General features: G+C 37.9%; 2 long non-coding RNA genes across 2 annotated transcripts; both read left to right on the top strand.

The window, feature by feature from the left end:
• Window positions 1-453: 453 nt before the first annotated feature.
• LOC116524503 lies at window positions 454-16,396 on the top strand. Its single transcript, XR_004257361.1, has 3 exons — window positions 454-884; window positions 1,350-1,469; window positions 14,568-16,396. It is a non-coding gene; the product is annotated as an uncharacterized LOC116524503 (long non-coding RNA).
• Window positions 16,397-22,472: 6,076 nt separating this feature from the next.
• Window positions 22,473-24,317, top strand: LOC116524502. Its single transcript, XR_004257360.1, has 2 exons — window positions 22,473-22,510; window positions 24,046-24,317. It is a non-coding gene; the product is annotated as an uncharacterized LOC116524502 (long non-coding RNA).
• The last annotated feature ends 882 nt before the right edge of the window (window positions 24,318-25,199 follow it).

The raw sequence follows: 25,199 nt of genomic DNA, 5'->3' as shown, positions 1-25,199 counted from the left end.
CCCTATCTCTACAAAAAAACACAACAATGAGCAGGCATGGTGGTGTGTGCCTGTAGTCCCAGCCACTAGGGAGTCTGAGGCAGGAGGACCACTTCAGCCCAGAGGTCGAGGCTGTGGTGAGCTATGATGGTGCCTCTCTACTCCAGAATGAGCAAAAGAGTGTTTGTCTCAAAAATAAAAAAAATTAAAAAATTGGGCTGGGCACAGTGGCTCAAGCCTGCAATCTCAGCATTTTGGGAGGCCACCGAGGTGGGCAAATCACCTGAGGTCGGGAGTTTGAGACCAGCCTGACCAACATGGAGAAGCCCTAGCTCTACTAAAAATACAAAATTAGTTGGGCATGGTGGCACATGCCTGTAAACCCAGCTACTCGGGTGGCTGAGGCAAAAGAATCGCTTGAACACAGGAGATGGAGGTCACAGTGAGCCGAGATCGCACCATTGCACTCCAGCCTGGGCAACAAGGGTGAAACTTGATCTCAAAAATAAAATAAAATAAAAAAGAATCTAGTAGGCAATAATATGCTTAATGGTTCTGATGAATCATGTTATAGAATATTTTCAAGTTTTCCTTAAGACTTCCAATAGGACATAGTAATAGGAAATAATTGAAATAAAAACACTTTCCCAAAATTTAGGATGTTGATAGATAAGCATAAGTTTTTGAATCAGTTTCTAGTTAAATCTATACTGTAATTTGATTGTGCAATTACAAATTTCATCTTATTTTCTCCATCTCCATACTGCTATTCGGAAAGAGAGTGACTACTTAACAGCTGGAACTGTGAATAGGGAATAAATTGAAGAGCATCTAAATGTGTGTGCTGCTCCAATAAATATTTTAGACATCAGGGACAGCTGGTATTGTCAGCCTCTAAGTCTCAGGTATATTTCCTCTGTTTATTTTGACCCTTCTACCCACTATTGTTTCTCTTTGACACAGTCTCTTCTTATTTCAGAATATCAAAGGCACAAACACTAGGTAGGCCCTTTTCACAGAATCAATTTAATATAGACTAAAATGAATGATGATACACAAAGAACTGTTAATGAAAACTTTCTATATCTGGTGGTTCATGGGTTAAGCTCCGCTGTCACCCGACATCTCCAAAATGATTTTTGATCTGGATTTGTTCCTTATACATATGACCATCTCCTTCCATTAACTCGGGTTAAGTAGAAGCTAAAACAGAATAGACTAAACCAGGGGTAGAGTACCAATCTGATTAAATCTAACAATTTGTACATCTGTGCCTGACTTTCATCACTTCTTATGATTGTGTATAAAATACCTGCTGTTGAATGAGGGATTAAACCCATTCCAATTATTGATGCTTTTTAACTTTACAGATGTCAAAGGCATTCCTTCAAACCTGTTCACTTCCAGAGCAAGGCTTTTCCAGATGGGAATTAGAAAGCAAGATTTGACAAAATCTGCTTCTCTGTTACTGAATATAAAGGAATATTACGGTAACGCTCCCATTTCTGTTAATCCATTCATTTCAGGTTTGATTTACCTTTTTTTGCTTTGATCTAAAAATCTCTGTGGCTTTATAGAATTATATGTTGCTATATTCAGGTTTTGAATGAATCACACTTTATGCATTTTTAATATGATTTTTCTGACTCCAAAGCCAGGATTAACCTGTTGTTTTTGATTAAAAAGATGCTACATTTAGATTTCAGGGCAGTGTTAAATTTCCCTGGTTATCTACTGTTTTTCTTCTTTTTAAATAGACAAAATAAATTATATTTGTTATCTATATTGATGAAATAAGGGAAAAAGTACGGTTTTTTAAAAGAATTTAAATATTAATACTCAATATAAGCTGTTGTGTAAATATGAGTGAAAGATTTTTTTTAGCACTGTGTTTTGCATTTCCGCTGTTGATTCTTGCTGAATTGTCTACTGAAGTAGACCTCATTTGAACCACAGGAAAGAGAAATTTTGGTGACTGGTCATGTCATAGAAATTATATATTTTTAAAAATGGTTACCTTGACGTTTAAAAACAAAGGGCAAGACTCTTCCCTCATTTGGTACTGCCAACTTTTCTTCACTCTACTAAAATTGTATGTGAAGCAGAAAGTTACAGTAGAGAATCTTAATATTATTTTAAGGAATAATAATATAGGAATGGCAGAATCTTAGAGATGCTTACAATGGACAGACACTGCTCTAAAATCTTTACCTATATCAATTCAATTAATTCTCCCAAAGCACTTAGAAGTTGATACCATTAGGAAATGAGGATAGAAGTGAAGAAAATTACTCAAGCTTATATGGCAGAAGCATTGTTCAAACTTGGCAAATCTGGTTCAAGTCCATGTTCTTAACCACTATGCTAGTTATGTTTACATGGTCAACCCAGAAAATATATAAAATGAATTAAATTCAATCTAGTGAGAATGTGGTAATGAACGTAATGTAAAAATAATGCTAGTTATGTTTACGTGGTCAACCCAGAAAATATATAAAATGAATTAAACTCAATCTAATGAGAATGTGGTAATGAACGTAATGTAAACATAATGCTAGTTATGTTTATGTGGTCAACCCAGAAAATATATAAAACGAATTAAACTCAATCTAATGAGAATGTGGTAAGGAACGTAATGTAAACATAATGCTAGTTATGTTTACATGGTCAACCCATAAAATATATAAAACGAATTAAACTCAATCTAATGAGAATGTGGTAATGAACGTAATGTAAACATAATGCTAGTTATGTTTATGTGGTCAACCCAGAAAATATATAAAATGAATTAAACTCAATCTAATGAGAATATGATAATGAACAAATGAAAAATCGAATGACCAACTGTCCATTATTTTCTCCTCCACAAACTTCCTTTTTAAGAGTATGCTATGGTTTAAATGTGCCCCTCAAAATTCATGTGTTAAAAACTAAATTCCCAGTGCAACAGTGTTAGGAGGTGGGACTTTTAAGAGGTAATGAGATCATGAGGTCTCTGCCCTCCTAAACGGATTAATGCCATTATATCAGGAATGGATTAGTTATCTCAGAAGTGGTTTTCTGATAAAATGATGAGTTTGACCCCTTGTCTCTATTGCTCTCAAACCCTCTCTCACCTTCTTACCTTCGTGGGATGATGCAGTAAGAAGGCCCTTGCGAGATGCCAGTACCTTGATATTGAATTTCCTGGCCTCCATAACTGTGAGAAATAAATGTATTTTATTTATAAATCACTCATCTGTGGCATTCTGTTATAACAAAACAAAATGGACTAAGACAAAGTAGAAATTCCAGATATGGGTATCCATAGTACACCAATGCTGAGCTCATTTCTAAATTCTAAGCACAGCTCATCTGCCAAGCTGCTAAGGTTTTAGCCTATGACTCATAAGCCCTTTGAACACATTACCATGGGTTCTCCCTTTGAACTTACCCTACTATCAAGGAACAGAAATAATAGGGTAAAGAAGAATCTACTTGCAAAAACTAGATTCAAACAATTAACCAATGTTTGTGGAGGGTACATACTGATTTTCCTACATCAGTGATTGGGAAAGAAATAGTGGTTTATATACACATTGCTAACTAAGGATAGAGATTATGCATGTCCAACTCAAACTTCAGCAAGTCATAAAAGGCAATGTTATGAGCATCTCTAAATGCAAATTAGAAACTAATCATTGTTTATTAAAATCAGTTTCATTTAATCTTTGACATTTCTAATATTTACTAAGAAAGATCCCTGTCTTTTGTTTCTATTGTTCAAATAACTCTCTAAGCTTCTTTTATCCAATTTCTTATAAACATTACGCTCTATCTTCGATGAAAGAGGAGTTTAAATTTAAATATCTATAAACATTTCTGTGTATCTGAAAATAGACATGAAGCTAAAAATGAAAAATTATGATTCATAGTTTTCTAATAATATGCAATTTGTATACTCTTATTTATATTTTCAACTAAATTCTGAATTCTTCAAGGAAAAACCTTCTTATTGCCAATTTTTGTATAATTTACACCTGTTGTTCATCCCCATACCCTCACCCCATACTATAGTGATTTCAATGATATAGATATAGTGTTTAACAAATGTATGCTGTGTGAATAAACTGCTTTCCATTACTGAAGCTACTTTTAAGATTATTTTTTAAACAACAAAGGGGTTCAGAAAGAATATATAGACAAGGTTTGAAACAGGGCTTGAATGTAAATTAAACATCTTTCTTCAGGTCTCTGATTTTGACATAATCCAAACAATGCTTCACTGTAAAGCAAAGAGGCATGTTAGTGCATCTTCTTCTGTCTTAGGGGTTCAAAAGGTGCAATGCAATAGAAGAGGTGACGTTGGAACTTGTTTTCTGGCTGCATGCTTTGCCTTTCAAGCACTGACTGAGCTGCAGCATAAGGTGTGAAATTAGGACAAATGTTCCAAGTCCTAGAAAATGAGTGTTTTATTTAACTCCATCTTGCTCAGGAAATCTGTTTCAGGATTACAGGCTTTCAGAAGAGATTGGTGACTAAGAGATATTTAGGTTGATAAATGGAAACAAGAAAACTGCATGATCTTTGACAATGAAAGCTAAAATAAATGCTGACACACAAAAGCAGCTTTGATAGTGCTACTCGCAGCAGAGATTACTTTTAGACACATAAGGAAGACCTGTACATAAACACAAACTCTCAGGAGTTGGTTTATCCCCCAAACCATAATATCCCCTGTGCTAAACACTGGGAAATTGTATTACTTTAATTTTACAGGTTTTCTGGATAAATTCAAAGTTTTCAAGGATTGGGAAAGGGCAGCCCAGTCAGAAAGGGTGGAAGGGAAGCAGGAGTGAAAATGTTCAAAATGATAGACATTAAATGAGTAGTATAAAAAATCTTCAGTTGCAAAAACTCTTTGTTTCTCAATTAAAAAAGATAGCTTAGAAAAACTAGATAGTCAAGGATAAAGTATCAATCTTCTGATAGTATTTTCAATCTCCATCACTGATATAGTAATGCAGAACAGATTGAATTATTATACATGAACTCCTTATTGATTTAATATAAAATATATAATTTGTTCTTCTGCTCTGAGAGTTCTTTTCCTCTGAGAAATAACATGTCTTTAAATTATTAGATTAGGTGAAGCCTCTCTAGTTGTTTGTATTTATTCTTGAGCTAAGCTAATATTAACAAATGGATTCTAACCACTTTTAAAAGAATCCAAAGATGGCTGAATAGGAACAGCTCTGGAGTGCAGTTCCCAGCAAGAACAACACAGAGGGTGAGTGATCACTGCATTTCCAAACGAGTTTTCACTGCCCACAGACCAGAAGATTCCCGGGCTGAAAAGTGCCACGAGTTTCCAGCATAGCTGTTTTAGCCAGTGCAGTGGGTCTCCACACAAAAACTCACACAAATCTGGGCAGCCGTTTCAACTGGTGCCTGGAATGCCTGGGAGACAGAGCCACCCATTCAACTGAAAAAAACTGGGCTGAAACAGGGAGCTAGGTGATCTGGCTCGGTAGGTCCCACCCCACAAAGACCAGTAATCTGAAATGCTCTGGAATGAGAGTTTCGCAGCAAGCACAGCTAGACCCAGGACAATCCAGCTCTGTAAGGGGAAGGACGTCCGCCATTACCGAGGCAGTCCGCCATTACTGAGGCAATTTGCCATTATGAGGCAGTCCGCCATTACTGAGGCAAACTACCATTACTCATGCAGTTCCAATTATACCTCTATAAACAAAATCTCAAGGAAGTTCACAAAGCAGCTGGGCGGAACTCATGGCAGCTCAGCAATGCCTCTGCTGGCAGACTGTGACTAGGCTACCTTGCTGGGCAAGGCATCTCTGAAAAAAGGCAGCAGCACATCAGGAACTTATAAATAAAGCCCCACCTTCCCAGGACAGAGCACCTGGGAAAAAAGGTGGTTTTGAGTTCTTTTGCAGCAGACTTAAATGTACCTGCCCAACAGCTCTAAACAGAACAATGGAGCTCACATCTCAGCACTTGAGCTCCTATAAGGGACAGACTGTCTCCTCAAGCAGATCCCTGACCCCTGTATATCCAAAGAGATGCCTTATAAAGGAGAGCTCAGGCTGACATCTGGTGGGTATCCTTCTGGGACGAAGATAACAGAAGAAGAAACTGGCAGCAACCCATACTGTTCTGCAGTTGCTGCAGGTGATCCCCAGGCAAACAGGATCTGGAGTGGGCCTCCAGCAGTCCTACAGCAGAGGGACCTGACTGTTGGAAACCTAAAAAACAGAAAGAAATAACTTCATCATCAACAAAAAGGATGTCCACTCAGAGACCCTATCCGAAAGTCACCAACTACAAAGACCACAGGTAGATAAATCCACAAAGATGGGGAGAAACCAGCGCAAAAAGGATGAAAACACCCAAAACCAGAATGCCACTCATCCTCCAAGGGATCACAACCCCTCACCAGCAAAGGAACAAAGCTGGATGGAGAATAAGTCTGATGAATTGACAGAAACAGGCTTCAGAAAGTGGGTAATAACAAACTTCTCTGAGCTGAAAGAACATGTTCTAACCCAATGCAAAGAAACTAAGAAAAAAGGTTAGATGAAATGGTAATGAGAATAAGCAGCTTAGAGAAGAATATAAATGAATTGATGGAGCTGAAAAATACAACATGAGAACTTTGTGAAGCATACACGTGTTTCAATAGTTGAATTGACCAAGCAGAAGAAAGGGTATCAGAGATTGAAGATCAATGAAATAAAATGAGAAGTCAAGATTAGAGAAAAAAGAGTGAAGAGAAAAGAACAAAGCCTCCAAAAAACGTGGGATTATGTGAAAAGACCTAATATCCATTTGATAGGTGTACCTGCATGTGACAGAGAGACTGAATCCAAGCTGGAAAATACTCTTCAGGATATTATCCAGGAGAACATCCCCAACCTAGGAAGGCAGGCCAATATTCAAGTCCAGGAAATACAGAGAACACCACAAAGATATTCCTCAAGAAGAGCAACCCCAAGGCACATAATCATCAGATTTAACAGGGTTGATTTGAAGGAAAAAATGCTAAGGGCAGCCAGAGAGAAAGGTTGGGTTACCCACAAAGGGAAGCCCATCAGACTCACAACGGATCTCTTGGCAGAAACCCTATAAGTCAAAAGAGAGCAGGGGCCAAGATTCAACATCCTTAAAGAAAAGAAATTTCAACCTAGAACTTCATATCCAGCCAAACTAAGCTTCATAAGCAAAGGAGAAATAAAATCCTTTACGAACAAGCAATTGCTGAGAGATTTCATCACCACTAGGCCTGCCTTACAAGAGCTCCTGAACGAAGCGCTAAACATAGAAACAACAAGACCAGCCACTCCCAAAACGTACCAAATGGTAAAGAGCATCAACACAATGAAGAAACTGCATCAACTAATGAGCAAAACAACCAGCTAGCATCAAAATGACAGGATCAAATTCTCACATTAACCTTAAATGTAAATGGGCTAAATGCCCCAATCAAAAGACACAGATTGGCAAATTGGATAAAAAGTCAAAACCCATTGGTGTGCCATTTCCAAGAAACCCAACTCACATGCAAGGACACACATAGACTCAAAATAAAGGGATAGAGGAAGATTTACTAAGCAAATGGAGAGCAAAAATAAAGCAGGAGTTGCAATCCTAGACTTTAAACCAACAAAGATCAAAAGAGACAAAAAAGGGCATTACATAATAGTAAAAACCATCAATGCAACCAGAAGAGCTTGCAATCCTAAATATAAATGCACCCAATATAGGAACACCCAGGTACATAAAGCAAGTTCTTAAGGACCTGCAAAGAGACTTAGACTCCCACACAATAATAGTGGAAGATTTTAACATTCCAGTGTCAATATTAGATCAACAAGACAGAAAATTAACAAGGATATCCAGGACTTGAACTCAGATCTGGACCAAGCAAATCTAATAGACATTTACAGAACTCTCCACCCCAAATCCACAGAATATACATTCTTCTCAGCACCACATCACACTTACTCTAAAATTAACCACATAATTGTAAGTAAACCACTCCTCAGCAAAGGCAAAAGAATGTAAATGATAACAGTCTCTCAGACCACAGTGCAATCAAATTAGAACTCAGAATTAGGAAACTAACTCAGAACCACACAACTTCATGGAAACTGAACAACTGGCTCTTCAATGTTCACTGGATAAACAATTAAATGAAGGCAGAAATAAAGATGTTCTTCAAAACCAATGAGAATGAAGATACAACATATCAGAATCTGTGGGACACATTTAAAGCAGTGTCTAGAGGAAAATTTATAGCAATAAATACCCCCATGCGAAGCAAGGAAAGATCTAAAATTGACACCCTATCATCAAAATTGAAAGAGCTAGAGGAACAATATCAAAAAAACTCAAAAGCTAGCAGAAGACAAGAAATAACTAATACCAGAGCAGAACTGAAGGAGATAAGAGACACACACACACAAAAAAAAAAAACAATAAATCCAGGAGCTGGTTTTTTGAAAAGATCAACAAACTAGACAGACCACTAGCCAGATTAATAAAAAAGAAAAGAGAGAATAATCAAATAGATGCAATAAAAATGATAAATGGGAAATCACCACCGATTCCACAGAAATACAAACTACCATCAGAGATTATTACAAACAACTCTATGCACATAAACTAGTAAACCTGGAAGAAATGGATAAATTCCTGGACAATTTCTCCCTCCCAAGTTTAAACCAGGATGAAGTTGAAACTCTGAATAGACCATAACAAGGGCTGAGGTTGAGGCAGCAATTCATAGCCTACCAACCAAAAAAAGCCCAGGATGAGATGGGTTCACAGCTGAATTCTACCAGACATACAAAGAGGAGCTGATCCGACTCCTTCTGAAACTATTGCAAACAAGCCAAAAAGAGGGATTCCTTCCCAAATCATTTTATGAGACCAACATCATCCTGATACCAAAACCTGGCAGAGACTCAACAAAAAAGAAAACTTCAGACCAATATCTATAACGAACATAGATATGAAAATCTTCAATAAAATACTGGCAAACCAATTGCAACAGCATATCAAAAAGCTTATCCTTCACAATCAAATAGGCTTCATCCCGGGGATGCAAGGCTGGTTCAACATATGCAAGTCTATAAATGTAATCCACCACATAAACAGAACCAAAGACAAAAACCACATGATTATCTCAATAGATGCAGAGAAGGCCTTTGACAAAATTCAACAGCCCTTTATGCTAAAAACTCTCAATAAACTAGCTATGAATGGAATGTATCTCAAAACAATAAAAACTATTTACGACAAACCCACAGCCAATATCATACTGAATGGGCAAAACCTGGAAGCATTTCCTTTGAAATCTGGCACTAGACAAGGATGCCCTCTCTCATCACTCCTATTCAGTATAGTATTGGAAGTTCTACCCAGAGCACTCAGGCAAGGAAAAGAAATAAAGGGTATTCAATTGGAGGAAGTCAAATTGTCTCTATTTGCAGATGACATGATTGTATATTTGGAAGACCCAATCGTCTCAGCCCAAAATCTCCTGAAACTGATATAAGCAACTTCAGCAAAGTCTTAGGATACAAAATCAATGTGCAAAAATCACAAGCATTCCTATACACCAATAACAGACTTAAAGAGAGTGAAATCAAGAACGAACTGCCATTCACAATTGCTACAAAGAGAATAAAATACCTAGGAATATAATTAACAAAGGATGTAAAGGACCTCTTCAAGGAGAACCAGAAAGCACTGCTCAACGAAATAAGAGAGGACACAGACAGATGGAAAAGCATTCCATGCTCATGGCTAGGAAGAATCAATATTATGAAAATGGCCATACTGCCCAAAGTAATTTATAGAATCAACGTTATCCCCATCAAGCTACCTTTGACCTTCTTCACAGAACTGGAAAAAAACACCTTAAACTTCATATGGAACCAAAAGAGAGACTGCATAGCCAAGACAATTTTAAGCAAAAAGAAGAAAGCTGGAGGAATCATGCTACCTGACTTCAAGCTATACTACAAGACTACAGTAATCGAAACAGCATGGTACCAAAACAGCAATACAGACCAATGGAACAGAACAGAGAATCCAAACCTGACAAAAACAATCAACAGGGAAAGGATTACCTGTTTAATAAATAGTGTTGGGAAAAATGGCTAGCCATGTGCAGAAAGCAGAAATCGGACCCCTTCCTGAAACCTTACACTTAAATTAATTCCAGATGGATTAAAGACTTAAAATAAGGCCTAACACCATAAAACCCCTAGAAGAAAACATAGGCAAAACCATCCAGGACATAGGCATTGGCAAGGACCTCATGACTAAAACACCAAAAGCATTGGCAACAAAAGCCAATATAGGCAAATGGGATCTAATTAAACTCCAGAGCTTCTGTACAGCAAAAGAAACAATCATTAGAGTGAACCGGCAACCATCAGAATTGGAAAAAAAATTTTGCAGTCTACCCATCTGACAAAGGGCTAATATCCAGAATCTGCAAAGAACTAAAACAGATTTACAAGAAAAAAACAAACAAACTCATTCAAAAGTGGGCAAAGGACATGAACAGAGACTTTTCAAAAGAAGACATATATGAGGCCAACAAACATATGAAAAAATGCTCATCATCACTGGTCATTAGAGAAATGCAAATCAAAACCCATTGCGATACCATCTCATGCCAGTTAGAATGGCGATCATTAAAAAATCTGGAGACAACAGATGCTGGAGAGGATGTGGAGAAATAGGAACACTTTTATGCTGTTGGTGGGAGTGTAAACTAGTTCAACCATTGTGGAAAACAGTGTGGCCATTCCTCAAGGACCTAGAAATAGAAATTCCGTTTGACCCAGCAATCCCATTACTGGGTATATATCCAAAGGATTATAAATCGTTCTATTATAAAGTCACATGCACACGAATGTTCATTGCAGCACTGTTTACAATAGCAAAGACTGGAACCAACCCAAATGCCCATTGATGATAGACTGGACAAGGAAAATGTGGCACAAATACACCGTGGAATACTATGCAGCCATAAAACCATGAGTTCATGTCCTTTGTAGGGACATGGATCAATCTGGAAACCATCGTTCTTAGCAAAGGGACACAGGAACAGAAAATCAGACACTGCATGTTCTCACTCATAGACAGGTGTTGAACAATGAGAAGCATCACACTTTGGGGTCTGTTGGGGGGGAACAGGGGAGGGACAGCAGGAGATAGGGAGGTTGGGGAGGACTAACATGGGGAGAAATGCCAGATATAGGTGTCAGGGGGATGGAGGCAGCAAACCAGATTGCCATGTACATACCTATGCAACAGTCCTGCATGTTCTGTACATGTACCCCAGAACCTAAAGTGCAATAATATATATATGTATATATATACACAAAAAAATATTGTTGGAAGAGGAGCATCACACACTGGGGTCTGTTGTGGGGGGAATAGAGGAGTGACAGTGGGGTCAGGAAGTTGAGGAGGGATAATATGGGGAGAAATGCCAGATATAGGTGACGGGGGGATGGAGGCAGCAAACTACATTGCCATGTATGTACCTATGCAACAATCCTGCATGTTCTGCATGTGTACCCCAGAACCTAAAGTGCAATAAAAAATATATATATATACAAAAAAAAAAAAGATATCCCTTTTCTTTTGTTTTGCTCTTTGATGTGACTCTTACTTTCACCAAACCAAACTCTTCCTTCTGAAATTAATTCATTCTGCGTAATTCTATGTGGAAGTAGAAGTCACAAATATATACTGAATCCTTTATAATATGACAGAAAATCTTTTGTCTTTCATTGGCCTGTTTATCTTCATCATAATACTGTGAGGAATGTTTTTAATTATTCTCTTTTTACACATAAGGAAATTAAGGAAGCAACTTGTTCAGAGTTACACAGTTTAAAAAAGTGAAGCCAAGCTTCAACTTCTTGAAGTCATCATTTTATCCAATAAGCCATTTTTGACAGAGGACAATATTTTGTTCATCTTTGTATTCTCACACCTTACCCAGCACCTAGATCTTAGTAGGCATTTACAGAACATTTATAAAGCAGAGTACTTATTAAGCTTTAGAATGTACCTCCCTTTACTTCTATTCTCACCTCTGCAGACAGCTTCACACCTTGCCCTTCTTTATCTGGGTAAGAGATCATTAATTTCACCATTCAACATTCACTGATACCAGTTTCAAGTACAGTTTTGACCTTCTCATTTAATTCCCTTGCTCAAAAATTGACTATAGTCTCCATTACCTCTGGTCTCTTGCGTCTGGCATTCAAGGCTGTCTTTTCTTTGTCCTAGCCTATCTTAGTTCTTGTCTCCCAGAGGCCAGTATTCCAAATTCTGCTCCTCAGTGTTGTCATATAATGCCCTATGATTTTTAACATTTATCCTCACCAATGTGTGCTCCTGAATTATCACTCCCATCTAATCCCCACCTATGATTAAGCCTATTGATTCTTCAAGGCTTAAATTAATGGCAGTGGCAGGCCATCCAGAGCAGCTTCTATCATCAGGAAGGGACTGGTGGTGGCAGCAGGAGCGGCTGTGGGAGCATCATCAGTGGCCGCAATGGGCCCCTGTGTCTCGTGTCCCCGAGCAGCAGACTGCACTGCCCAAGCCTGGCTCCCAGGTCCAGAGCCTCTACTGCTCTGCACCCTGGCTGTGTAGTTGCCGCTGTCATCTACCACAACTGTGGGGATGAGGCAGAGCTGGGTCTGGAATGGTGCTGCAATCCACAGAGCTGGCAGGAGCTAGGGACAAGCAAGAGTACCCCTGAAGCCCACTGCCCTGGGGGCTACCATGATGGTATGACTCCTGCAATGATTTTATTTACCTGCCATATTTTACCACGATGGAGCCAGGCTGAGACACCCACTGGTTGAGGAGCAGTGTGGTCAGGCACAGAGGGGTGGGAAGAGATGGGCCCAGCAAGGACCTGGAGCCCCGGCCCCAGGCTGTGAGGAGGTGCAGCTGGGACTGCCTGCACACTCCATAGAGTGGGTGGGAGCCCTGCCCTCCCAAACGTAGGACCTGGGCGTCTCTGCACTTTGCCCCATCAGGGGCCCAGAAAGGCCTCCCTGTCTCTCAGGCTCGGCAATGTCTGCTTCCACTGACTTGCCTCTCCTCTTCCTGGTGCCTGCTCCAATCTTGGAGCAGGGCTGGGGGCAGAGCTTGGGTGCTGTTGCAGCCCAGCCAGGTGTCTGCTCACTTAGGGTAGTGCTGCCATGCCAGCCCTCTGATGCCTCAGCCCCCTCTGGACTTTGGGTGCCAATGAGCATGCAGGGGGGGAGTTGAAGGGGTGCTGGCCTGCAGGTGCCCCTTAGTGCGAGCAGCCTGGGTGCCATGGACAGCAGCAGGAGGCAGACAGGCTCCTGTGTGGAAAGGGGCAGGTCCGTGGTGAGGCCCCACCTTCCAGCCAGGGAGGACCTGAAGGCTGGGGGCCAGTCTGCCAGTTCTGCAGACCACAGTGGGAATTTGTGGTGCCTTTTCTGGGCTCACCAATGGCTGCCCATGGGCCAATCAGCATGTACTCCCTTCCCACTGAGGCCCATAAAGGCCCAGGGCTCAGCCAGAGCAGAACAGATGATAGGACGACCAACTGCAGAGAGGAGCTACACTTTCTGCTAGGAGCTGAACACTTGTTGGGGACTGCCTGCCTGAAGAGAGGTGCTATCCTCTCTGCAAGGAGCTGAACACTCATCCAGACACCCTGGCTGCAGAAAGGAGCTGGCCCCTGCAGGTCTCCCCTGAGCTATTCTATTGCTCAATAACGCTCCTCTTTGTCTTGTTCACCCTTCATTTGTTTGCAGATCTCATTTATCCTGGTCACAGGACAAGAACTCAGGACTCACTGAATGGCGAGGCTAATAGAACAGTAACATGAACAGGACTGAAACGTGCTTTTTGCTCATCATGCTGTGGGAGAAAAAAAAGGAGAGAAGAGTTGTGGACCCATAGGGAGCCCAGACTTAGGAGCTCCCCAAGCCAGGGCTGTGACTCCCTCTTTGGGATCCTATGGTTCCTGGCATCTCCAAGATTCCAGGTGCCACCACATTTCCTAGTGCCAGCTGTGGAAGCTACTTGTAGTGTACCTGGTCTGGGTGTAGCCTTGCAGAGAGCCAACACCAGTGCCAGCACCTGGAGTTGCCTACCCCACTGCAGCAGTCGGTGTGTCTGATTGTGCACCGTAGCCAGACCCCACACTTGCTCACACACCCCTCACTGTTCCACACCTGATTCATCCTTGGTAGGCATGGGATACAGGTTCCTTGGCAGGCATAAGATCCAGGCCAGTAGCATGAGCCAAGCGCAGCCTACTGGCCAAGTTGGTGAAATGAGCCCAGTGGGCCCAAGCAAAACTCTGGCAAAAGTGTCACCGGCCACAGAGGTTTCCAGCCAGGAAAGAGACATCCCCAAGATCCGATAACAAAATCAAATGTTAACACTTTAAATAACATGTTCTCCACTGATTTTACTTGACTATATTTTATTTTTCTTTGGATTCAAGTAATAGTTGATTACACTTTGCTTTATATTAAATGCCTTTGTCTTTTTCTTCTTAATAGGTTATAAACATCTTGAGAGCAAGGACTAAATCTTACTCATCTTTATTAAGAACTGACAATGGACCACACCAGAAAATCCATGGATATGCTGTGAGACTGTGACCAATTATACATTCAATATTTTTCTTACTTGTGAGACTGATTTTGAGAAAATTTGCTATCACAGCATCACTAAACATTAGAGCAGGAAAGGACTCCTGCAATGATTTTATTTACCAACCATATTTTACCAGTAGGAAAACTAAGGCATAGAGAAGTTGAGACTTTCTACACACCAGGGCCTAGTCTTCACGATGTTTATGCCTAACCCTGAGCCCTTTCCTCTATATAATGCTGCCTCATTACATTTCTGAAAGATGGAGAAGTTTCATAAAAACAGGATGAAAGACATTGGAAGTTTCCAGATGCTATCAGGCTATCTTCTCACAGACCTTTCGATGATTTGTCCAACAGAAAGAGACTAAAAGGGCTTATAGGAATATCAGCATCCCAATGTACTTATGGTTTGACTTTACATCTCTAATTACAGAATTTGATTATTTTAAAAAAATCTTTATATCAAATCTTGGTTTATACTTTAAATTTTTTTATATTTATTATATATCAGGTGATACTTCCTTTATACTCCAAACAGAAACCCCAAAATAAAAACTGCCAGAGCATATAAGCATTTTTTTCTCATTTTATGGATAAAGAATCTCAAAGAAAGCAACTTTGTCAGTATTAGGATTGCGACCTTAACCTGGAGAGTAGCCAGGAGGAATCTGTTCTCATATTGTAGATACCAGGACATTCTGCTTCCTCAAGAGATTTGAGGAAGCAGACTCTTGACATTTTGATGTGACTCTACAATGTCTAAGGAATGATTTTGTTAGCAATGGAGACACCAAGTGACAGGTGCTAGTAAGTCTGAACCAGCCACCACTGCCAATGAGCTGTGTCCCTGTTCAGCTTGGTTTCCCCATTCACTTTCAGGTGATTAAAATGTCATGCTTTAACACGCCCAGTTATAATACTAGTGGCAATCTGTTGTATTGTCTCAAGGAGACATTGCTGCTCATAGGAGCAAGTATTCACAGGCACTGAAAATGTAAACTATCTTGGGAATTTGTAAAAATGACAAGGAATAACATCGAGAACTGCTTCATTCATGGGATGTAGGCAATGATTTTCGTAAGGTATTTCCAAAATGCATGCCATTTATATGTAGGAAGAATGGCCACAGAGGGAATATTACAGTGAAATTTGGTTTTATACCTGCCATATACTTTACCATGTTTCATCTCAAAGTACATTTTGCTGCCTATTTCAAGTTAAAGTCCTGACTTCTGACATTGAGCTTTGATGTGCCCCCACAATATGGCTCCCCTGTCATGCACTTCTATTGCTTCTTCCCTTCTTATCTTACTGCTTTAGTCAACACAGGCTGTTCCTGATGCTTACAGCATACTGATTCAGCAAAATCCAAAGAAACAAACATTTGATAAATGTCCACCATGTGTTCGGAAGTTTGCTAAGAACTATAGAGGGCAGGAAGAGATGGCATTTTTGTCCTTAAGTAATTGGAAATCTAATGGGAAAAACAAGCAAGTACATAAATTAATCTGATATGAAGCAGAGTGAGCAGTAGGGAGGGCAAAAATGTTGAAAAGTAAATTGGGTTACATGAGGATATCAAAAGAGTTATTTAAGTGTGTATGTATTTTTTATGCATTGGGAGCCTCTAAAAGGTTTTGAATAGGGAAATAATGAGCAGAACATGAGGTGGGCATTATGAAGGATAAGCTAGAGAGACAGATATTAAAATTAGAGAAGCCATACTTTAAGAAAGTTGTGGCCGGGCGCGGTGGCTCACGCCTGTAATCCCAGCACTTTGAGAGGCCGAGGCGGGTGGATCACGAGGTCAAGAGATCGAGACCATCCTGGTCAACATGGTGAAACCCCGCCTCTACTAAAAATACAAAAATTTAGCTGGGCATGGTGGCGCATGCCTATAATCCCAGCTACTCAGGAGGCTGAGGCAGGAGAATTGCCTGAACCCAGGAGGCGGAGGTTGCGGTGAGCCGAGATCGCGCCATTGCACTCCAGCCTGGGTAACAAGGGTGAGACTCTGTCTCAAAAAAAAAAAAAAAAAAGTTGTAATAGCAGTTCATGTCAGGCATGATAAAGGCCTGAAAGGTAATCACTGATAGAAGTGAGATGAAAGAGATGCATTCCATGACTTTGTAATATGAATGCGTTTATATTACAGTGGTTAAGCATGTGAATTCCAGAGTCACATGCAGGTTTGCATCATGTTTCTGCAATTTATTAGCTATGTTACCTTAAATGAATTAGCAAACTGATCTATGCCTCAGAATTCATACATCTAAAATGGATATTATCTTGGCACTCAAGTCAAAAGTATGTTCTTAGTTCACATGAAATAATCTTTATAAAATTCCTGCCAAAGTACACAATAAACATTCAATATTAGTGTGGAGAAGACGGTTGAATAATTTGATCAGAATATCCTCCCCACTAAGTTTTTTTTCTTTCCATTTGCCTCTCTGCCTTGTTGAAATCTGCCCATCTCCACTGCATTCCACTATGAAGAGTTCCTTGAATAGTTCTGTGCACAATGATCTTTCCTACCTCTGCATTTCTAAAATATTGATCATCTATACTAATAAGACACTTATACCTCATCCTGTTAAATATATTTCTTTGATAGAATTTTTTAATTGATAATATGTCAATTCCTGTTTATCAGTATTTAAATAAATTGTAATGCAGATTAACCAGAGAAAATGATTTCACTGCAGGCTCATTTCCTGGTGATAGAATCCACTTCTAGATCCTCAGCTCAAAGTCTTTAAGAGGAAAATACAGTAAGTTAAAAATACCTCTGTACATGGTGGTGATAAAAGCTGGGCACCTGTGGAAAAGCAGAAGAGCTCCAACATGGGGACCAGCAAGCACAAGGGCTCCAGCTATCTGAGAGACCAAGTGTGGAGGACCCAAATCTATTTTATAATAACTCACAAAAATACTTGAATTTAATTTAAATTTGTAGGGCAAAGGTGTCCTTTACAACAATTGCTAATTTTATTCCACTATTTACCATATTCTAAAAGAGGCTTAATATTATTTTGTCTGAAATGGAAGGCAGTCAGTCTTACTTTAAGGAATCTTCCATTTCTTTTAAAAATGATAGATGCTAAAATGCTTCCATAGCACAACTAGAAAAAAAGAAAAGACTGGCCAAAGTAATTTCCTCTCATTCTATTGAGTTGATTTAATAGGCCTTGTGTTAGTAGAACTACATAAACAATTTTATGAAATGGCGTATGGAATATTTTGAGAGTATAAATGTGTATATGGGACACAAGGGCATCAAAGGAATTTTGTTTGAAATATGCACTTTTAATATAGATTGCTACCATAGAGTAGAAATTGAAATTATACTGCAGATTTCTGCTTTTAATAACTTTATGAATTTTTCACAAAACATCTAGGTCTTTCTTTTCTTTTCAAGATCTAAATCATATCTTCTCTTTCCTTCTGTCAATCTTCCCAAATGTATTGGTATTCTATTTTGTGAGAGGTATTAATTCTTCTATACAATAAGTATCCAAAGAAAATCTCACTAATTTATTCTTGTTAAGTTTGGGTTGCAAGTGTAAAAATCTATAAGACAATCAAAATAAATGGTAGGACAAAATGAAAAGGAATGTGCAATTGCTGACTAATATTAATCTGACAAATTTTAAATATGTTTCCTACAAAGACACCAAAATGCTTCATAAGTCTCATTTTATTGTATCATTGCATTGTCTGAGACTGTATAAATATATGTGTATATAATGTATACATCCTTATTCTATATTTTGTATATTTTATCATATATGTATATATATATTGGTGTGTACACACATTCACATACATTTTATATCTATGGCATCAACTCCTTCATAATAAAAGTGGTATGTGTAACTTCCAAGTAAAATTGTTTAAAGAAGAAATTACATGCTTGCCGCTTAATATATTTTTTTCCCTTCTTACAAGATGGGACATGGACTAGTATGTGTAATCCAACCTCAACCAATTCAGAGAACACTGTGGAAAATGGAAGAGTAACAAGATATCTATAGGAAAGAGCTTCCCTACTGGCTTAGAAATGCTCATCCCTGGATCATTAGATAAGAAAGAAATAAAATTCTATTTTGTTTGAGCCTTTGAATTTTAGGGTGATTGTTGTTGTTGCAGCTGCTTAAAATACACCAAAGTAATATATTTGCCATCTTGACTTTTTAATTTGTGCATCCTTCCCTTTTCATTCCTGTTCTCTCAAAGCCTTTTCTTTCCCCATATAAACCTCCCAACATAAATATTTTCAAAAAGCATGAAAAAAGCAATCCTAATTGGGAAGGAAACAACGTAAGAGATAAATTTACAGGTCAGTTTTTGCTGCTACCATAGATCATCTGAAAAACACTGCAAAGTCACTAACTTTATTTTCAGAAGCAAATTTGATAATTTCTTCTTGGCCTTTGTTTAGTTATTATTTTACATTATTTTGAGTAGGTATCTTGCTGTCACTCAGGATGGAGTGCAGTGGCATAATCATGGATCACTGCAGCCTCAAACTCCAAGGAAGTCTGGGACTACAGGTGTGCATCACTACACCTGCTCTTCTTCGCCTTTATTAATCACAATGATGATCAATTGGTGAGCTGGGACTTAATTTAAAGGGAGATGGAAAAGGAACAGAGTGCCATTTAAAAGTAGCTAGCTGTTCAGACAGGAAGGCTCCTTGGAGCAAATAGGCTCTGGTCTGAGATAAAACATTTGAGCAACATTCTAGAATGAAGTCAATAGTGTTTCCCTTTTTGTTTTGGGAGAAGAATGTAATTGGTATTCTTTTGACTTGGGTAATGCACAGTAATGCTCTTTCAGACTCCTTGGTAGGTTTAAAAGTTGCTGAGAATAGTTTGCAGATGTGCATAGGAACCAAGTAGCCTTTCAGAAGTAAGAGTATGAAAACACAGACCTTTTCACTTAAGGATCAAAATGATTAGAATGTCTCCAATGAGGCTAGATGGCCTCACTGAGAAAGAAATCTTCAGACATTTTCTGACCTCTTTCATGTTTATATCATGTTTTTTTTAAATATATGATTATTTTACTAATTTTTAAAAACTCATGCTGATCCATTTTGTTATTTTTCCTCTGCTCTATGGGATACAGTTCTTAGTGACAGCTCTTCAACCATCATTTGTTTTTCTGTTTTTGCACCTCTTTTGTCTTTTAATTGTTAACATATTTAGACTGAGATATTTACATATTACAATAAAATTATAATTGAAAATATCCTTTATTTAGACCAATTTTCTCTGATCTTATCTAGCACCTCAGCATCTGTAGATCATAGTTTCTCAATTTAAAGCATTATGGTCAACAGAGGAGAGTCAATTGAGTGTCAGCAATTTAAATTGTATTCATCACAAAATACGAATTTGAAGAAAACTGCAAGCAATTCTATTAAAAAATGTAAAACAGCACACATTGCAAAATATATTCTTCAGAAAATTGCCAATGACACAATGTTAGAAATAGATACAGGCTAAGAAAATGATTAAGAATGTGTATATGACCTAAGAATAATTATCCCATTTATTTTTTAATGTTTGAATAATTCATATAGAGACATTTTTATTTTGCTTTAATAGACAGAAATGTTATTTTTTATATTTTCGCAAGAATATTTTTATATTTTCAGCAATGAATAAAATTCACTGGAGCCAATGAAATAATATTAAATTATAAGTCAAATATACATATTTCAAAGAAATGACATAACTTTTACTACTTTTACGTCCCCATTTCATCCTCAAAAATATCTTCGTTTGGGATTTTTATATGGTCACACTACCTAGAAGTTACGTGTATGAGAGTATTGGACCCAATGAAATACATGAATCTAGGCAGTGACAGGGGAGGGCTGGTTTCAAGAAGACTATAAGACTGATTTGGGAACCCCTCTTCAGCCCTTTACCCTAATATTGTGGTTATGCTATACCTGTTTGGGCGCAAATTAAAATAATTCTGTCAGTGAAAAGGTGTCATATTCAGAGGCCAGGCTTCCTGTGGCAAGGAGCAGACATAGGTGAATATGAGCCTAGGAATAAAGAGACTACATTACTTTCTCCACCCACAACGTCCTACATGCTGCACTAAGAAGCTGTCCCCAGATCGGCAGTGGTACCTCATGTCTCTGTCATAGTAGCAGTCACCTGTCTTCATGGGCTGAATTCTTTCTCAGGATGTTCTTTGGTTCTTCATGTAGAGAATGCTGCCAGGGGTGGCCTATGTCTTTTCTGGATCACCTCTGACATATGACCAGGTTACGCCATGGATAGACTTTATCTTCAAGTAGAGGCTCTTCCCCCACCATGTATGCAAATAAGGTGGTGATTAATAATAACTAAGATAAAATCCTTTACATAGATCTTAAATATTTATCCGAAGATCTTGGAAAACAAGGCTGTTAATACTATACTGCCTTTTAGAAAATTATATTCCACGTATTTCACAAAGTGAAACATGACTACCATGGGGGTATGGTCATCATTTCTGAGATCTAGAAGTTTTATGTGCCTAAAATTTCACAAAGAATTTGAAAGACTGTTCAATTTCTCTAGAAAAGCCAGTATGGCTCAATCAACAGGGCCCTCTTCCTAAGCTGTGCGTCTGGGTAGGATCCTGGCACATGTTGGTTTCACCTGCAGGATGTCCTGGTTCACAAAAGCTTTTTTTACTTCCTGCTGTCATTTGATAGGAAGCAGTGAGATGGGGAAGCTTCTCATATGAACATAGAAGCAAGGAGATGTGATCTTATAATTTGATTATCTATGATAAGGACACTTAATAGAATGTTTGGTGAGAAAAAAGCTTTCTCCTCTTTAACAGTATCTCAAACAGGCCTCCTTCTCATTTTTTAGGTATATTGAAAGACTCTCAAATGGTATAACACAATCATCCTCAAAAATCTAGTTTCCATCATTTTTTTCTACTAGTAATTTGCACATTTCTCTTCTTTACATCCCCTTTAAAATTAATTAGCATATACTACTTACATGTCTACTTCTTCAGAGTTAACTCACTTATAAAACAGATGTTTCTATGGGGAATAAATATGCTTTCATGCTTGCTTCATGCAGCTCTGACAAGCCCTGTTCTATCTGACATTTCACTCTTAATAGGGAAGTTATAATGGGATAATATTCACAAAGTTCAAGCAATTAAGGGAACATTGATTTCCATATGGAATCAATGAAAACTGGATGTTTACACAAAGCGTCAGAATTTTGTCTGAGCAAGGTAGAGATGACTTAACTTTGGGCCTATCTTCATTTCTTTATTTACTTCAAACAAGAAAGAGAACTGTACAGTATTGTATTTGCTTGTAAGGGCTGTGATAACAAAGTACCACAGACTGTGTGGCTTAAATGATAGAAATGTATAGTCTCACAGTTTGGGATGCTAGAAGTCTGAGATCAAGGTGTTGGCTGAGTTGATTTTCCAAGGCCTCTCTCCTTGGCTTGCAGATGGCCATTTTCTCCCTGTATCTTCACATAGTCTTGCCTCTCTAGGTGTTATCTGTGTCCTAATCTCCTCTTATTGTAAGGATACCAGTCAAATTAGATTTGGACCCATCCTAATGGCCTCATTTTAATTTCATTATTTTTTTAAAGGTGCTATGTCCAAATAGTCACATTCTGTGAAACTAGGGATTAGACATTCACACATGAATTTTGGGAGGGACAAAATTCAGCCCATAACAGAAATCATGCTTATTACTTTTATTTGTCAATAACAGTACTTTTAAAAATGACATTCTCTCTGTTTCTTACATTTTAAAAGGAATAGAACATGTTTAAGATCACAGGACGTCTGCATAGGTAAGTATAAATCTTGTTGGCATTTTAATTTCTCACTGGAAACCTTGTTTTCATGTGCAAGTGCTGAAGGTTCTGGGAGATTTTTTCATTATTGCTCTTATGAAAGCAGCTGTTCAATGAACACGGCATATTTTGTTACCTCATCAAGAAGCAGAGGAAGATTATGTTGTGATCAAGTTTTGTATGGCTATAGTCAATGCTTTTCTGATTGTTTGAGCCTGGTGATTGATTTAATAGGTATACTCTAGGGCAGTTACTCATCCCTGATATTTGTCCAACTCAAAGCTCCATGTTATTTATGTAAACAATACTTTATATGCCTTCCATGCAGATAAATCCCAGTTGACAGAACTGTTTAAGAGATGAGTGTGCTCCCAATTGGGATTATGGTCACAGTATTTATCTATATCAACTTTCATGTTACTTCACTGGCAAATTGGGAGCTTGGAGGATAAGAGGATAAGATATGATTGGGAGAATCCATTTTCTACCCTGAAGGTAGTATCTTAACATTTCAGTACACTGTGCATCTAGGAAAACATCAGAAAACAAACAAAGCAAACAGTCTTGAGAACATATGATTTGTCTTTGAGAAATAAAAACATCTCTAAATAATAGGGAAAATCTAAAACCAGAGCCATTTAGATATACTCAGAAGTTGGAAAATGTTCTTATGTGTAACATGTTCTGCATTTTTAGCTTTGGCTGAGGATTTTTTCTTTTATATGATAGAATATGAGCCTTATATATTCTTTACATACACATGATTATTAGAAGATCAAAAAGCTACATAAGATTTCTGGTTTAAAATGATAAGAGTAGGAACTATGATCTTTCCTCTTGTTTTATAAGGTATCATCCAAAAGCTAAAAAATAATGAGACAAAGGTAAAAGAAATGGTAGAGACACATAAAACCTGATAGAGCTGAGAGACACATAAAACCTCAAAACAATAACAATATAAAAAGTGAGTATATTGCTTGCTTCCTATGGCTAATTCAACTAAAATATATTTTTGATAAGAATAATTTTGCACAAACAATTTAATTTTATCTATAATGTAAGAGACTAGAACAATCCAGTAAGAAAATTCTATTTTCTTGGTATATTTTTAAAATATTCCTTTCAACAGCATTTTACTTCTGTGACCATGTAAAAGACATATTGATCCTATATTGAAAATATATGGATCAAGTTTTCATATATCCAAATAAATTTTCACTATGTTCTAGTTTCATAACTTTGCCCCTATGTAATTCCATAGATAGGAAATTATATATGGGAAACACCAAGATAATTTTATGAAGGGAAACTAGTGCTATCTCATGCCCTATATGCTTTACAAAAATTAAAAGAAGAAGGGGAAAAAAATCCTCATTAATGTATGCTTGCAAAACAATGGCAGTCATTTTCCTGGCTGAAAACTAAATTATGCATTATAGTGTGCATGTCTATGATAAGTAGATTACTATAGATCATTCTGAGAGGAGGTAGAGGGAAGATTGCACTAACATTAGCTTCTCTGGTATTTGCAGGCTGTAAATTTCGTTAAATGATAGATGCAAAGATGGAAGACAGATGGATAGAGGAAAAGACAGAATCAGATACTGGATGAGTTAGTACTGCTGCCTGTGCTTCAGGGCTGTCTTATTACCACAAGGCCAGCAAGCATCAATGTCCCCACATCCCCCACTCCCTCCCCCTGAAATGTACCGATTTATATGAAAATTAAGATTACAAATTAAAGCCTGGCTATCCTGGAGTTTTCCAGTTCATCAGCCATCCAATAAAAATGATGTCAAGCCTGTATGCATAATTCCCAGAAGATTACTTTGTCCTTACAGCTAAGCCCTGTCCCTGATATGAAAGATCTCTATCCACTTTTATTGAAATAAAGAACTAACATCATAATCCCAATATTGAGGTATAATCTTCATTATCTCCTGACCCTCTTGAGGTTCCCCCAATCTATATTACTTCAGATTTGGTTTATTTATAATCCTTATGTATTTACTTTTATTGAGATAGGATTAAAAACTAAAAAAAAAAAAGCTTCAAAAAATCCTTATGATCTCATGATTGAGTTTCATTTTGCCAACAATCAACTAATGTGTTAGACTGAGTTTTTTTAAAGTGCTTCTTATAGTTATGTAGTCCAAGCTTGAAAAGGCATTAATTGGTCCCATGTGTTCCTGTTGCATTACATGAATTATTTCCAATTCAACTTGGTTTGTGAAATGATGGCATCATCTTCTTTCCCTATTTATTAAAAAAGGGATGGGAGGGGGGATGTATGAAAAGATAAGCATACACATAAAATCATCCAAAGTAACTTTAATCTCTTTTCTTAGGAAGTTTTGATTCATATCTACAGTTAATTACTAGTAAACCACAATCCACCAACCTTTTCTTTCCCCAAGAGCCTTAATAGCCTCTGGCTATGCCTCGGGCTGTTAACTACCAAACTAGTCATTAACGATGGTCAAGATGATTTCTTGGAGATTATTGCTCATTTATTTTTTTAACAGACAAAACAATTTGCTTTGCACAAAGAATAAAATAATACTTTCGCCATTTTTTCCTTTCAAAAACATAAACATCGATGAAAATCACATTGTACTGTGGTAATTTCAAAGCATTTCATGTTATTTTAGCTGTATTTTCAAACTGAAAGCTGGGTTTGTAATGC

This window comes from Sapajus apella, unplaced genomic scaffold, assembly GCF_009761245.1.
Source record: "Sapajus apella isolate SASKATOON/1434 unplaced genomic scaffold, GSC_monkey_1.0 scaffold45, whole genome shotgun sequence".
In the NCBI taxonomy this organism is placed as follows: Eukaryota; Metazoa; Chordata; class Mammalia; order Primates; family Cebidae; genus Sapajus; species Sapajus apella.
The sequence above is the reverse complement of the archived record's forward strand: the minus strand, read 5'-3'. Positions and strand labels throughout refer to the sequence as shown.